This window comes from Lissotriton helveticus, chromosome 5_1 (assembly GCF_964261635.1).
Source record: "Lissotriton helveticus chromosome 5_1, aLisHel1.1, whole genome shotgun sequence".
Lineage (NCBI taxonomy): Eukaryota > Metazoa > Chordata > Amphibia > Caudata > Salamandridae > Lissotriton > Lissotriton helveticus.
Window position 1 is genome coordinate 2065089077 of NC_136065.1, and position 14512 is coordinate 2065103588.

Below are 14512 nucleotides of genomic sequence, written 5' to 3' on the forward strand. Positions count from 1 at the left end.
AATGTAAGGGATGAGGAGAGGAGGTGCAGGCAAGGTAGTGGCTGTCTGAGAGGGAAAGGGTTTGGCACAGGGGGTGAGGGAAGAACGGAGATGTCAGGTTATAGATGGGATTAAATCAGGGCTGAAAATATAGGTATAAGGACCGTTGGCAAAAGAGCGGGTGACTTAAGCTAATAAATGGTGAAAAGAAGAGGCTTCTGACGGTAGAAAAAGACATGGTAGACGAGGGAGAAAAAGAGCACAAGAGAGGCGGGAGGGAGCACAAGAGAGGCGGGAGGAAACACGGTAGACGAGGAGACAGGACAAGGGCGGGCACAGAGCAGTGTTACCAAGACACTTATCGGGAAATGTTTCAACCCACGCACTGTGCTTATAAGGTTGCCAACTTGTTCGCTGGGGATGTTCCATATGCTTTGCTCGAAGGCTGCCGCAAACCCAAACACACAGCACCTACAGACTAACAATGGCACAGCGCGCTAAGCAAAGTGTTCCTGACGAGTGAAATGCGCATATCATATAGTATTTAAGTATGCCCCTGCTGCAAATGCGTACTTACCTCGTTTGGTGCGCTGAGCCATTCAGGAATTTAAATACTCCCTGTATCTCCCCGGCGCTCCAGTGCTGACACGCTCCGAACAGCATCTACTCTAAACCCCCGCGAGACAATTTAGCTAGGTGCGGCCTACACACTAAGTCAGTATTATTAGCTGCGCTGCTCGCTCTAAGTCTAGAAAGCATTGGCCAGGATGTTTTTCTTGGACCCACGGCACATGCACAATACCATCCATCTGCTTCAACTTCCCTGGAAGGATTGCTCCCAAAGCCAGCTAATTGGGCATTGGGTACACATGATCTCAAAAGGGCAGGGCAGAAAACGAGCCTCTTGCTGTCCGCACACAAAAGAGAGGCAGGTATGGGGAGCCCCAGCACCGATTGCCCCGTTCACCTGAAGGAGTTCAAACTAAAGTCAATTATTGACTTCTCCACCTAGAACGGGGGCTCCTGTAAACAACCCGATCCTGCAGCACACACCGGAGGCAGTAAAACGCCCCCACCTCTCACGGGGAACCCTCTTGCCTCACACCACACTGGCAGAGGGGCAGCAACCCTCCTTTACCAATACGCCGCCCAAACGCCACTGACCCTGGCCACTTCGTAACTTCCCTCCCCAACACACACATATGCAGGCACCACATGCACAGTGTGCATTTCGGTAAAATAACCGGCTCCTTGCCTTCAGCCCCCGACGAGAGCAATTGCCTGCTCACCTTCTGTGGGTGCAGACCCCTTTTGTTGGCGCCCTGGGCTGGCGGGTGCGCAGAGAGCCCTCCTCTCCTCGAAGTCATACTTCGCGTGTTTGCAGGTCACGCTCCAGGGGGAGAGAGTGTTGTGGGCGGTAACGAAGACTAAGTCTCAAGGGGACTCAAATACACATGCAGGTCGCGCCACCCTCAGACGTTTAACGGGAGGAGAAGACAGCTACACAAAGTGCGCAGGCATGTGTATTTAGGGCAGAGAAACAAATGAAAAAGATGCCTAGAAAACACACATTTTCTCCGAGTGCTTAAAGACAAGCTGCGAGCGTGCGCAGCCCGAAAACGGAAGTTCGGGAGCATCACGCCTGTCGTGGGGCGGGACTTCCGTTTTCCGCGAAGCCCGCGCCCACGGAGTTGATGACCCGCAATGGCTGCAGAAGACAGGACGGAGTGGCGGCGATGCGGTGAGTAAGGCTTAATTGTAAGGGGGACGGTGTGGGGGGGGAAGAGGGGGCGGTGGGGGCGGAAGAGGGGGCGGCGGGGGCGGCAGGGGGGGGGTGGAGGGCGCCGGCGTGTGTATGCGTGCAGAGGGGTGGGGGCTGGCTGTGTCTGTGTTGCATGCGAGGGGCTGGGAGTTCGTCTGCGCAAGCGCGGCTCAGACGCGCGCTCCCGCGGTCAAAACTGAGACTGCAAAAGCGCGCGTCTGAGCCGTGTCCACATTCCCAAATACGGGCCACATTAAGTCTGAAGCAGACACCCTCAATGCTCACGCATTGAGCGTAGGTCTGCTCGACCTAAAAACGTTCAAATGTCCGCACCTCTAGATGATAGGAGTGTTTGATGAGGTTTATTTTAGAATTATCTAATAGTGTGCCAGCAAACCATACCTAACTGTTGAAAACAAATGTCAGTAACAGACCAGCATGAGGTATCCCTTTGGTGTTTGGGCTCAGGATATGGCTCCAAGCTGTGTGAGAAATGTGCCCTCATGAATCCAATGGGAACAGGAAGCAAAGCTGTACGTTGCTGAACACCGAAAAAACACTCAATTCCCACTCAAAGTCAAGGGTGAAGACTCATTCTCGTTCCTGAGGTCATTCCAGTGACAGGTCCTCATTGTGAAAAAAGTCTTCAGGTAAGTCCAGTTCAAAGAGGAAACACGAGAAAGCCAAGCAGGACTTGTCCCCATTCTATCTTCAGAGAAGTCGGGAGGGGTGTCACTGTGTCTCTCAATCCATAATTGATCCTGATGCACTACATTTTCCCAAGGTCACTGGCAATGCCACAACACATCAAGACCTTTGGGGAGGCCATGTTACATATCTTTGGGGTTCTTGCATTTTCTTCTGGTATTATTATTATTATTATTATAATTGCATTTATTGAGCGCACAGCTACCCGGAGGTTTCCCGGTATGCCTTCAGGCTACAAGGATCCACAGGGCCTCTTTGGGTTCTGCACCGCTTCAGAGCCAACTTCGAAGCCAAAATCTGTGCAAATCCCTTGAACACCAGCTGTGATGCTGCCGAAGTAGGACCCTATACTGATATATATGGTCTCAGGTGTTCCACCATAATTTTTGCTCTGACTCCTATCGGAGTCAGTCAGCTTTCTGAGATGACAATGGAAATGGTGGGGATGAGTTACCCCTCTTTGTGATCCAGTAAGCTGGATGCTTCACCAAATACTGGGTTGATTTCTCCCCCAGACCCCACAAACCACCAACAGACCACCAGTGGAAAAAGTACTATATTTTGCTGTGGTGATTAGAAGTGCAGCTAAAGTTTTGGATCTACAACTCTCTTCTGTGGATGTAAAGACTAATATACTCACAGAGGTCATGGCTACCATTCAATGAAGCCCTTACTGACATATTAATCACCTCTTGGGTGAAACCTTGTTCTTGCCATGGACCAGCACTAGGTGATTTAAATTTCCTGATTCCACATCCGACTTCAGAGAGCCTGGAGGTTCAAGCTTCCACCAGCAAGGTAAACCCAAATTCATTTCTAATGACCCACCACCCCGAGCAAAGAATCAAAGAGAATTTGAGGCATTCAGGAAAATGATGTTCTCATTGGCCTGCCTCACCTTGAGGTCTGTCAATGTTAGTTGCCTACTGAGCTGATATACTCATGCTCTCTGGAACATGGTAGACAAGATCTTGCCTGGCAGTCCCTGAAGACTAGCAGGCCTCTCTGCACAAATAATTCAGGGTACAGTGAAATGCCTCATTAGGTCTGGCCTGGATACTACAGATTGGTTGGGTCAGGCAATTGTCACCAGTGTGGTGCTCCGTTGCCATGCTTGGATGAGCTCTGTTGGCTTCTTTTGGGATTTCCAGGTGTCCCTGATGAATATGCCTTTTGACAGGTCTAACCTGTTTGACGAGAAGGCAGATTCTGCTCTGGAACACTGTAAAAGCTGAACCACTGTGTGTTTTTGTGCCTTTCCACAGAAATTTCATCCCTTTTGAGGATAGTCCAGAGATTTTGCATACAAGCAGCGCCAGACCTCCATTTCCCCACATTATGCACCTCAGTCCTTTTGGGGATGGAGTCCGGGCATACACCGTGCAGGTTGCCACGGACAGCAATCAACCCTGTTCCTCAACCATGTGAGGCCAGCCTTCAAGACTTTCTTCAAGGGCGGCATAGGGCCATGTTAGACAGATGGGTCCTCCAGATCATTTAATGCGGCTATGCCCTTTAATTCCTTTCCAACCCGTTATATCTTCCACCAGGAGTTTTCAGAGGAGCACCTGGCCATTTTGCTGCAGGGGGTGCAGGCTTTCTTGTCCGAAAGGACTATAGATAGGCGTCTTGTCTAGAAAATCGGAATTTGTTGTTACTCCTGCTATTTTCTTATGCCGAAGAAGGACAGAGGACTTCATTCTATTTTAGATCTCTGCTCTGGGAACACCTTCCTGCGAAGGAACAGTTTCAAGAGGCTTAAACTCGGCAGAATTGCATTGGCTCCCGCTGGGGCAGAGAATTCAGTTTAAGTCCCTCTGCCTAGTGTTTAAAGCCCTGCATGGGCTGGGTCCTGTCTCTTTGCAGAGGAAATTCGAGTGGTATATTCCAGCCAGAAGCCTTCATTCCTCTTTGGCGAGATTAGTCAAAACCTTGAGGTTCAGGAAAGTCAAAGCAGGTGGTAGAACCTTTGGGGTAGCTGCTGCCAGACTTTTGGAATGGGCTCCCATTGGAACTGAGTCAAGTCAGTGATCTCCTTCCTTTTAGGAGGAGACTAAAAACCTGGCTGTTTCCCGAAGTCTAGGTGGCCTTTTTTTGCCTCCTTTTTTTTTTTGCACGTTCCCACACTGTACTCTGAGTTTGCCAGAGCCAGGATGCCTGTTAAGTGATTTTAGAAATGAAATACATAAATAAAAAAATAAAAAAAAAACATAAATAAAAAAATAAATAAAATACATAAATAAAAAAAAATACATAAATTAGCCCAGATTTGTCTGCTCTGTATCTGGGTGACTGGATGTGTGCCTTGGACCTAGAGGACTCATACTTTCATGTGACCGTCCTGCAGTCCCACAGATGTTACCTGCAGTTCAAGATCATCAAGGCCCCCTTTCAGTTTGATGTGCTTCTCATCAACCTTACCAGCGGCCCTCAGATGTTCATTGAAGTGATTGCAGTGGTCACCACTCATCTTCGGAGATTGGGGAGTACCAGTTTTCCTCTACCTCAATGCCTGGCTTTATAAGGCAGGTTCACCACAGTCAGTCGTAGATCACATCCCGACAACAGAGATCTTCCTGACATTGTTTCAGTTCTTGATCAAAGAGGAGAATGCACACCTGACTCCCTCTCAAAGACTTCCTTTTTTTAGGAGGTATCTTGGATACTCTGCAGTTCCTGGGCCTTTCCTCTGCCGCAATGAGTCCAGGACATTCAGGCTTTAATACCAATCTTTCAGCCTCATTCATGACCTCAATGACAGCTGCTCTGAGACTTCTTGGCTTGTTGGCCTTGTGCTTCCTGCTTGTCCACTACAACAGGTAGCAAACGCGGCTCTGCAGTGGTATCTGAAGTTTCAGTGAACCCTGCACCTAGGAAACGTGGTCAATGTCATCCAGGTTTCAGAGAAGACTGTGCAACATCTGCTTTGATGACTGATTAATTGCAATGTGACCAGTGGCAGACCCCATTCCCTTTCACACACAGAGCTGACACTGATGACACATGCATCACTTATGGCTGGGGAGCCTATCTGAGAGAGATGGAGATCAAAGGACTGTGGTCTCTGATGGAAACCTCATTCCACTGATTCCACATCAGTCTGTTAGCGCTTCGGGCCATCTGCCTGACATTGAAGGCATTCCTGCTGTCCATCAAATGAAGGCTGGTAGAGGTTTTCACAGACAACACTACAGCCATGCAAGCAGGGAGGAGTGGGGCCCTGGTCCAAGACAAGCTGTGCCCCGCAGTTGGCTGGAGCATTAGGGTATGTCACCGATCACGAACCATCCAACTGGCTCTTCAAATGCAAGGATGGATGGGCCCAGCTGGCAATGGTAGGCTGATTACAAATGGCGACTGCATACGGAGGTGGCACAGATAATTTTCCAACAGGTAGGAGAACCCTGGCTATATCTTTCCACCGCTTATGAGAACGCTCAATGTCAAAACATTTGTGCATTGCAGTTCACAAGAGTGCTCTCTCTTGGAGACTCGTTCAGGCTATGCTAGAGCACGAGATTCCTGTATGCCTTTCTATCTCTCCTGCCCTAGGTTCTGACAGCTATCAGGAACAACTGTCCTAAGTAATCCTAGTGGCTCAAGATTGGGCCAGGAGAGTGTTGTATCCAGGACATCTGGGCACTAACATCTGTCCTCCAATAAGTCTACCGCTCTGGAACGATCTTCTGTCACAGCAGCAGGGCAGGATTCTACACCAAACCTGCGCTCTACACCTCCATTCATGGATATTGAGCGACATCAGTTGACTGTGTTAGATCTACCACCAGAGGTGGTTGGTGTCATCCTTGCTGCTGGGGGCCTGTCTACAAAGTCAATTTGAAGGTGCTATAACAAATGTGTGACCAGCTGTGGGGTCCACAACACATGCCCCTTATAAGGTAAACTGTCGAGTGATTTAGAGTTTGTCAGATCTACCGTCCTTGTTTAAATCACCTAATGTGATAGGTTTATTAAAGATTTGTAAACTGTCTGTGATGTCACAGTGGGATCTTAAATTGGTCCAAATGTTCCTCATGTGCACTCCCTTTGAGCCAATGCACAGCTGCTTGTTGCGTCTGCGGACTCTCGAAGCTGCCTTCCTCATTGCAACCACTTCAGCTCCCTGTGTGAGTGAGCTCCAGGCCCTCTCAGGACGGCTGAACTACCCCGCCTTTTTCCAGACAGACCAGTGTTTGACCAGGGCAGCCTTCCTACCAAAAGTAATGACTGCTTTTCTCTAATCCATCACCCTTCCAACAATCCTTTCTCTGCCTCATTCCTCAAAAGAGGAGGAGAGACTCCATCAGCTGAACGACAAAAAACCCTTTAGATTTTACATCAGTCGCACCAAAGAGCATCAAGTGGACGATTACTTTTTTGAGCGGGCTCTAGTGAAATAAATAAAAGTAAGATGGTGCAGAAAAGGACTTTTTTAAAGGTAGATCGTCCTTAGGATCAGCTTTGCATTGGCCAGGAAGCAGTCTCCAGAATGACTAAGAGCTCACACCACCAGGGCCAAGGCTGCTACCACTGCAGGGTGCCTGTTCTTGACATCTGCCAGGCCACGACATAGGTGTGAATGCACACTTTCACAAAGGCACTACTGCCTTGACAGCCAGTTCAACAGTAAGGGAGAGCATTTTACCTGTTCAGTCCTGAAGGACTTTTTGGTCTGTGCCCACTCCACATGCCCTCCACCTTCAGGCAGTACTACTTTGATATCCAGTCTAAAGGTGAATAAGCTGTTGTTAGAAGTATCCATAAGAAGAACAAGTTATTTACCTTCAGTTGTGCTCTTTCTGGTGGATACTCATATTCCGCACCACCTTCTCACCTCCCCCTTCTGAGGGTGGTCTCTTTTTACCACCTAAATGTCACATTTGGCAGTGTCAATTGTTTTGTTATCTGCGCCTGGGGCATGGAAAGGGGCAAGCGAGAACCTGACATTGAAGTGCAGGGGTATATTTTAAGTGTAGCTCCACTCTGTCCCTTCCTTGATGGACCTGGGCTAGCGTGGAGCCACATAACTCCATTGAGCGGTGCATGGGACGAGTAAAATCTGGATCCAGACTGGTGTCTAGAGAATATTCTAAAGGTGAGGAATCTGCAGTTAGAGTATTCACCAGAAAGAGCTTTACCAAAAGTAAATACATTGTTCATCTATGCACATTCTTACATGAAAAAGACAGGCAAAATGACTTCTGCCTAATTTGATTATGCATCCTGCAAACCAACCTAAAAAGGATTAAAATCAAGATATGCTAGGCTAAGACGACTGTACAGACAAAAGGCAGTAGCTTCTGATTGCATGTCTCTCATTTTACTGAGTTGGTATTATTAGGAAAGCAGATAAAACCTTTCAAACTTGCAGCATCGAAAATTTACAGATGAACATGATTGTATTTTTCAAGTCTGCCTTATAAGTGAAAAGTCATAAATGTTATAACTAAGTACAGAGATAGTGGTACTTGCCAGATGTTGATATAAAAGCCAGAATGTGATTGCAATGAATTGGGGATCAGAAGTGCAGCAGCTGTAACTGTTTAAGCGCTTTGTGAAGTGACACTGTCTCGTGCATGTTGGGTCATTTCCATTTTTGTTGACTATTATTTCTTCAGCAGGAAACACGTTGCCCCTCCCACAATGAGTAGAGATAGTTAACATTCCACCAAACAGGTTTGACAGCAAGTCAGATCCGATAGCTAATGCCACTTGAATTTAAGATGTGTAACACCAATTGCAATAACTTAGAAAAATAAGTTGGAAATAGACAACTCGATTTAGAGTGTGGGAGAGAAGGTACCCCGTCGAAACAGTGACAGAGTAGGCTCTCTGCCAAACTGTAAGTCTGTCCACCTCATTGAGAGTCAGGCAGACCCTGATTATGTTGACATAAACTTACTCTGGCCATTGTGGTGGCCCACATAATTTAGAGCTGGCCAACACATGACTAGCTTTTACTGTCTGTCATCGCCAGGTGAAACCTGGTGGTAAGGGGCAATGAAAACTGCAAAATGCACCCCTTGCCATGGGAGAAAACTCAGATGGCGAGGGGAGTATTTTTATTTTATTTTCCACAACAAAATCTCACTTTGGATTTTTGTTTTAGAAAAAAAAAGACACTGTCTGTTTCCTGTGCCACTCTATCATGTTGACGGAGCCGTACGGCAAACTTGAAACGTGTTGACTGGAATCATTGTGACAGTGGTTCCTGCCAATGCTATAGATGTCTACTCGGCCAGTGGACATCTGAGAATTTAGAAGGTGGGTGCTCCATCAGGGCTTTGGAATGTTTTATTCTGTTGCCCTTACGGAGTGAACACCTATCCACCAGACTCTAAAACAGGCTATGAGTTTTCAAAAGTTCCTGAATCTCAGATACTGACTGGGCGATGTGCAGGACAGTAATCCTGAGAGTAAACTCAAATACACTTATTTAGTTTATCAAGGTGAATACTTGCCTGCTTATGGCCACAAAGCACTTTAAAAAAAAACCTTCATTGGAGGAGGATAACATTTAATTCTGCAGCATTTTACTATTTTTAGAACAGTTAAATATATCGAACAACAGGATTAATTTGTTCGAATTACATAGCTTCCATGTTTTTTAAAGCGTCTAATAAGGGAAGGAAGGAGGCAGGTGTCGCAAGGAGTTTACATGCAAGGCTGGGTTCCAAAGGATTATGAGGACAGTGATTCCCGATAGAATTACTAAGAAGTGAGTGTCCTAAAAGATTAGTACATGAAGATATTCTAATGAAAGCAGGACTATATTTGGTCCAGCAATGATACTCGATAGTGAAACTTCAAGTGTGTTGTAAGAATGTCTTATGCATGCAGTCATACTGTCCAAGAAATGCATGTCTGACAGTCATAGAAACAAAAGCAGTGATAGGCAAACATATTACACCATGTAAGAGTGACATATGATGTGGATCTTCAATGACCGAAAATGAAGTACTCTCGTCTTGGAGAGAAGATTGTTTGAGGCTTCTTTCTTAGATATCCTTTTCTACCTAGCAGTAAGATTTTAAGGAACAATTATGGAGGAATAGTTTATCATCGACCATGGCACTTTGAGTGTTTCTGTTGCCCAGTTAAATTGCATCCAAGCTCACATTTGACCTTGTCCATGTTTTAAAGAATTGAAATCTTCTCACAAAAGATTTAAAGCACAAGATGTTATAGTGAAAATTGTGTAGATACATTTAGAAAAAGTCAGAAAGCCTTTGTAAATAACTTTGTAAGTTGTTTGTATTATTTCCCTATCAGATTACCCTCATTCTCTCTGTAGCTTCTAAGTATGCCTACTCTTCTTTTGTAGCATCATACATTATGGGAGCTATAAACCTCATATTTTTCACTGGCTGCAGTCCCAAAGGAAAATGCATGAAATCCATATCTTCACTGAACTTTGACATATAATTTTTCACAGCACTCAAACTAGATTGTGAAAACCATCTTTGAAACAACTTAGTTACAGTATAAGTAGTAGCCATAGAGGAATATGTGTTACACCTAGAATCTAATCTGATTTTGAATGGATCAGCAGCTGTAGACCAGAACTTTTTCATACATGTATCAGTATTTGTTGGCCATAATGCTATACCATCGGACACAATGTTAAATTCTAAGTTCTATTCAGAACCATTTCATTCAAATATATTATTAATAATGTTTTATTTCCATTTCTTAATCAGTAAAGTTCATTATACATTTTTTTAAAGTTGTTATTTTAAATCTTTAAGGCGGGGGCATGGCCAAGATGGTGGAGTGAACGGATGTGTGGCTCTGAGGCTCCCGCCAACGGCCTGTTGTCGCACCGGCTTTCGGGCCGCTATTTTCTGTTGTCGGCTCAGAACCGGGCCTGGGGTGATTCCGGTGCGGCTGAGGAGCTGAGTTGGATCGGTAGCAAAGCCCCGGGGTGCCCGTGCCTGGAGCGGTGCAGCAAGGGCCTACAGGAGGGTGCGCCCACGAGACTGGAGGCGACGCCTGGCGATTGCTGTGGAATTGGACCGAGCGGCCGGAGAAGGGGTTGGAGCCTAAGTCTGGCATGTGGCATATGTCATGACATATGCCACAGCGTGCCACATTTTGTGTATATGTTGCTTGAGGTATAATGGTGTTATAAACACCCCAGAAGAGCTATTTTTTTGGGCTCGGCTGGTGGTATTTTACTAGGTTCTGGCGCCACAAGCGAATATCCACCTTTCGTAATTCTAACTGGATATTTCTTATGGACGGTGCTACAAGGAGAAGAGAACCACACTCCCTCTTCTAGGTTTGGCTAGAGCCACATAATGCTTAAGACTCCTTAGCACACGTTTCATATTTATAGTTCAAGCAGTATACATTTGTTTCCACCATACATTAATCATACATTCATAAATAATTCCGATCCTTTTTAGTCAGGGTTGTCGTTGGCGTTGTTTATTTTCTGGAGACGTCACAGCCAACACGTGTTTCGTTGTTAAGGGAATGTAACCCACGACTTTCTCAAGGCTATTCTCCAAAATGACGTTCTTTATTTGCTGAGGTGATATTTCCAATCCTCAAAGGGGTTCTGTTAAGGGACTTTGTTCGTGGCGTATATTTCCATAGGTTGTAACCAGTGTGTCGGTTTCCAGTTAGATAGCTTTCGCTGTAGCTCTCGTGCTTCAACCTCTGTCCCCTCTGCCGTTTATATGATGCAGTGTTTACTTCCCCGGTTCAGTGCCATATATCCAAACAATTGGTGCTTTCAGACCAGGGTTTAATCCCCAGCTGGGGAAAATCGTTTTTTTTAAAATTTGTTTTCTAAATTCCACAAATGAAAGCTGTGCCTTTGTAAATCACCCCCTAGCAGTGTCTGGGAGAACTATGGCCTTCTTAGTCACAGTGCATGTCAGGCATTGATGGCATGCTGTGTGGCATGTGGAATGGGGGGACAGGTTTGCTATTAAAGAAAAGACTTATTTAGTGGAATGAAAATTTGGGGATGATTGTGTAACAATAATAAATGCATGGGGCTAGTGGCAGACTGTAAAAAAGGAAGGGCTATTTGTATTTAAAGCATGTAAATCGAGAGAGGATTTGTGGCATCTAAATTGCAAACACCATGTAAATGGAGGAGAGACTGACATCATTTTTCCAAGACATATAGGCCTTTGGCTGAGGAAAGCTTCAGCAATATAGATGGCTTCCTGTCAGTTTCCAGGGGCAGTGAGCGCTTTTTGACCAGGGTTCAAACCCCAGCTGGGGAAAATCGATTTTTATATTCTTTTCTATTTTTCTTTCAATTTTACCCAAATGAAAGATTCCCTTTTGTAAATCACCCCTAGCAGTGTCTGTACGATTTGTGTCCTTTTTAGTCAAGCCAGTGCATGTCAGAGATGTGTGGCATGCTTTGACACGTGGAAAGGGGACCAGGTTTGCTATGAAATAAATCCCTTAATTTGTGGAATGAGACTTTGGGAATGGTTGTGTAAGAAAACTAAATGTATGGGCCAAGTGCCAGAATGAAGGGAAGGAAGGGCTCTTTCAGCCAGATTCATCATTGAAAAATGGGCTCGCAAAGGGCCAGATTCTAAGAATCTGGCCCTTTGCGAGCGCAATTTTTGGATTTGGGATTCATCATCCCAAATGCAAAAATCGCTAATTGCGAAATTGCTATTTCTGGCCGCTATTTACCGCGAAGTCTGACTTCTTGGTAAATAGCGAAAACTTAGAAAAATGCACTTTAGTGCATTTTTCTAAGTGGTATGTTACACACACACATGTCCTTTGGACATGTGTGTGCGCAACATCTGGCTAAATTTACATTTCAGGGGTGCTCCAGGGTGTCCTTTGGACGCCCCTGGCACCCTTGAAATCGCATCCTTATTTGCGATTAGCAATTTGCTAATCGCAAATAAGGAAGCTGTAGAAATCGCAATTAAAATTGCGATTTCTACATGAATCCCGTTTTGCAAGTCCTTAATAGCGATTCCTTAATAATCGCTATTAAGGACTCGCAAAACTGGACATTGATGAATCTAGGTGTTTGTTTATAAATAACGAAAATCAAGTGTAGATTTGTGGCATGTAAGAAGAAAATGTCATGGAAACAGAAGAAGGACATCACCCTTTTTCCAAGACACAAAGGCTTTGGGCAAAGCAAATTTATGCAAAACAGATGGTACAGTGGTAGTTCGTAGAGGCTATGAGTGTTTTTTGACAAGGGTTCAAACCCCACCTAGGAAAAGTCTTTTTTTTATATTGGTTTTCTTTTTTTAAACAATTTATTTATTTTAGCAGAGTGAAAGTTAGTCCTTTGGAAATCCTCAACTGATAATCATGAAAGACCATGTAAAAAATCTGTGGCATATGTCACATCAGCTGTGGCATATCCCACAATACAGAGTGACACATGTCACATGCCAGGAATGGGCTCCAACCCTTACTGCCCGCGTGGCGGCCTGAAAAAAAACCCGATGATTCCAAAAATCAGGAAAGTGGAGTGGCCAGCGGGACAAGGCTGCAAACAGTTAACGGTGGGGAAGGCACTATGCGTCAGCCCACTGTAATGGAGGCATTTGGCGGTTCATGCGTTACCTTGGTGACACCCCCGTTGGGTGCCCCGGTCGTTTCTGTCATTCCCCCCGACACTATCTCGACCCTCGACATAGAGCTCCAGCAGAAGATTGTACAGATGGTTTTCCCGGGAGAGATTCTGATGCATTTTGGGACAGGTAGTTCTGGAGAAACGTCTTCGCCTTCTGCTCCACACCCAAACGGAGGAACTGTAGGTGCGGATTCTGGTATGGGCAGCCTGGGTCAGCATGGAGGAGTGGATACTGCTGCTGCTCTGGGTTGAAGAATACCAACTGCCAACCATGAGCACGCTTGGAAACGGGACTGATGGTGAGAAAGGGGAAGGGGGAAAGTTGTCAGTGACCCTATTAACCCCATTAATCCCGTTGTCATTGATGAATTAACAGTACTCGCAGTGCTGGATACTAGTGATGAGGCACCAGCTGCGCAGCAATTGGTAATGTATTTGAATCCCTCTCAGAGCCTGGAGACTAGGGAGAATCAGGATGATATTGTATGTAATCCGGGACACAATCAAGGGGCTATTTTGACCTGGGTTAGTGCCTCCCTGCTCTCTCCAGAGGAGGATAAGTTATTTTCCTTAAATAACTGCACTGATACATCCCAGGCTACATCCCAGGCTAGCGGGCAGGAGACCTCTCAGGAAAGTGAGACTGGTGAAGAGTCCCCAGATACATTACAAAGACCTTACAGTAAACCCGCGAACTCAAGGTGAAGAGCTAGGGCCAAAGGCAGATCCGCGGATTCAGTCACTAGGCAGTTGGAATGGGATCATTCGGCATCCACGTTAACAGAATGGAATAGTAATAGCCCTGAAGAGGTTGGTGGTGAGGCTAGAGTTGAGGTCAGCAATTCAGGCAGCACTATGACTACGCCAACACTGGAATTATTATATACGACTCTTAAAACAATGCAGGGGGAGGCTAGGCTGGAGAGTAAAAGTTCTCAGCTCGCTACCAAAAAACTTCATGGGGTTATTAGGAAGACGAATAAACTATGCTTGGACATGGCAGATCGAATTGCTCATGTAGCATATCGCACCGCAGCTGTTGAGGAGGAGGTCTCGAAAATTCAGATCTTCAAAGCTGCCCAGGAGACACAAGTTTGTGATTTAGATTGGAAGTTGGAAGATTTTGAAAATCGGAAGCGCCGTAGTAATATTCGCCTTCTCGGATTGGAGGAGGGAATTGAAGGAGATAATGCCCTGACCTTTGTTGTGAAACTTTGAGGGGTGCCTTCCCAGAGCTGGCGCAATGGAATTGGAAATCAGAAATACAACGCGCACATCGATTTCCAATGTTTAAAAAGGTCCAGTCCAAAAATCAAGGAGGCCAGCCCAGAGCCCTGCTGATTTTTGTTGGCAATTTTCTGCTAAGACAGGATCAGGCCAGACCAGACTCAAAAAGATCATTTGAGGGGCACACATTCTTCGCTCGACCGGACTTTTGCCACACGACGGTCAAGCGGAGATGGAGGCTGCGCCAACTGATT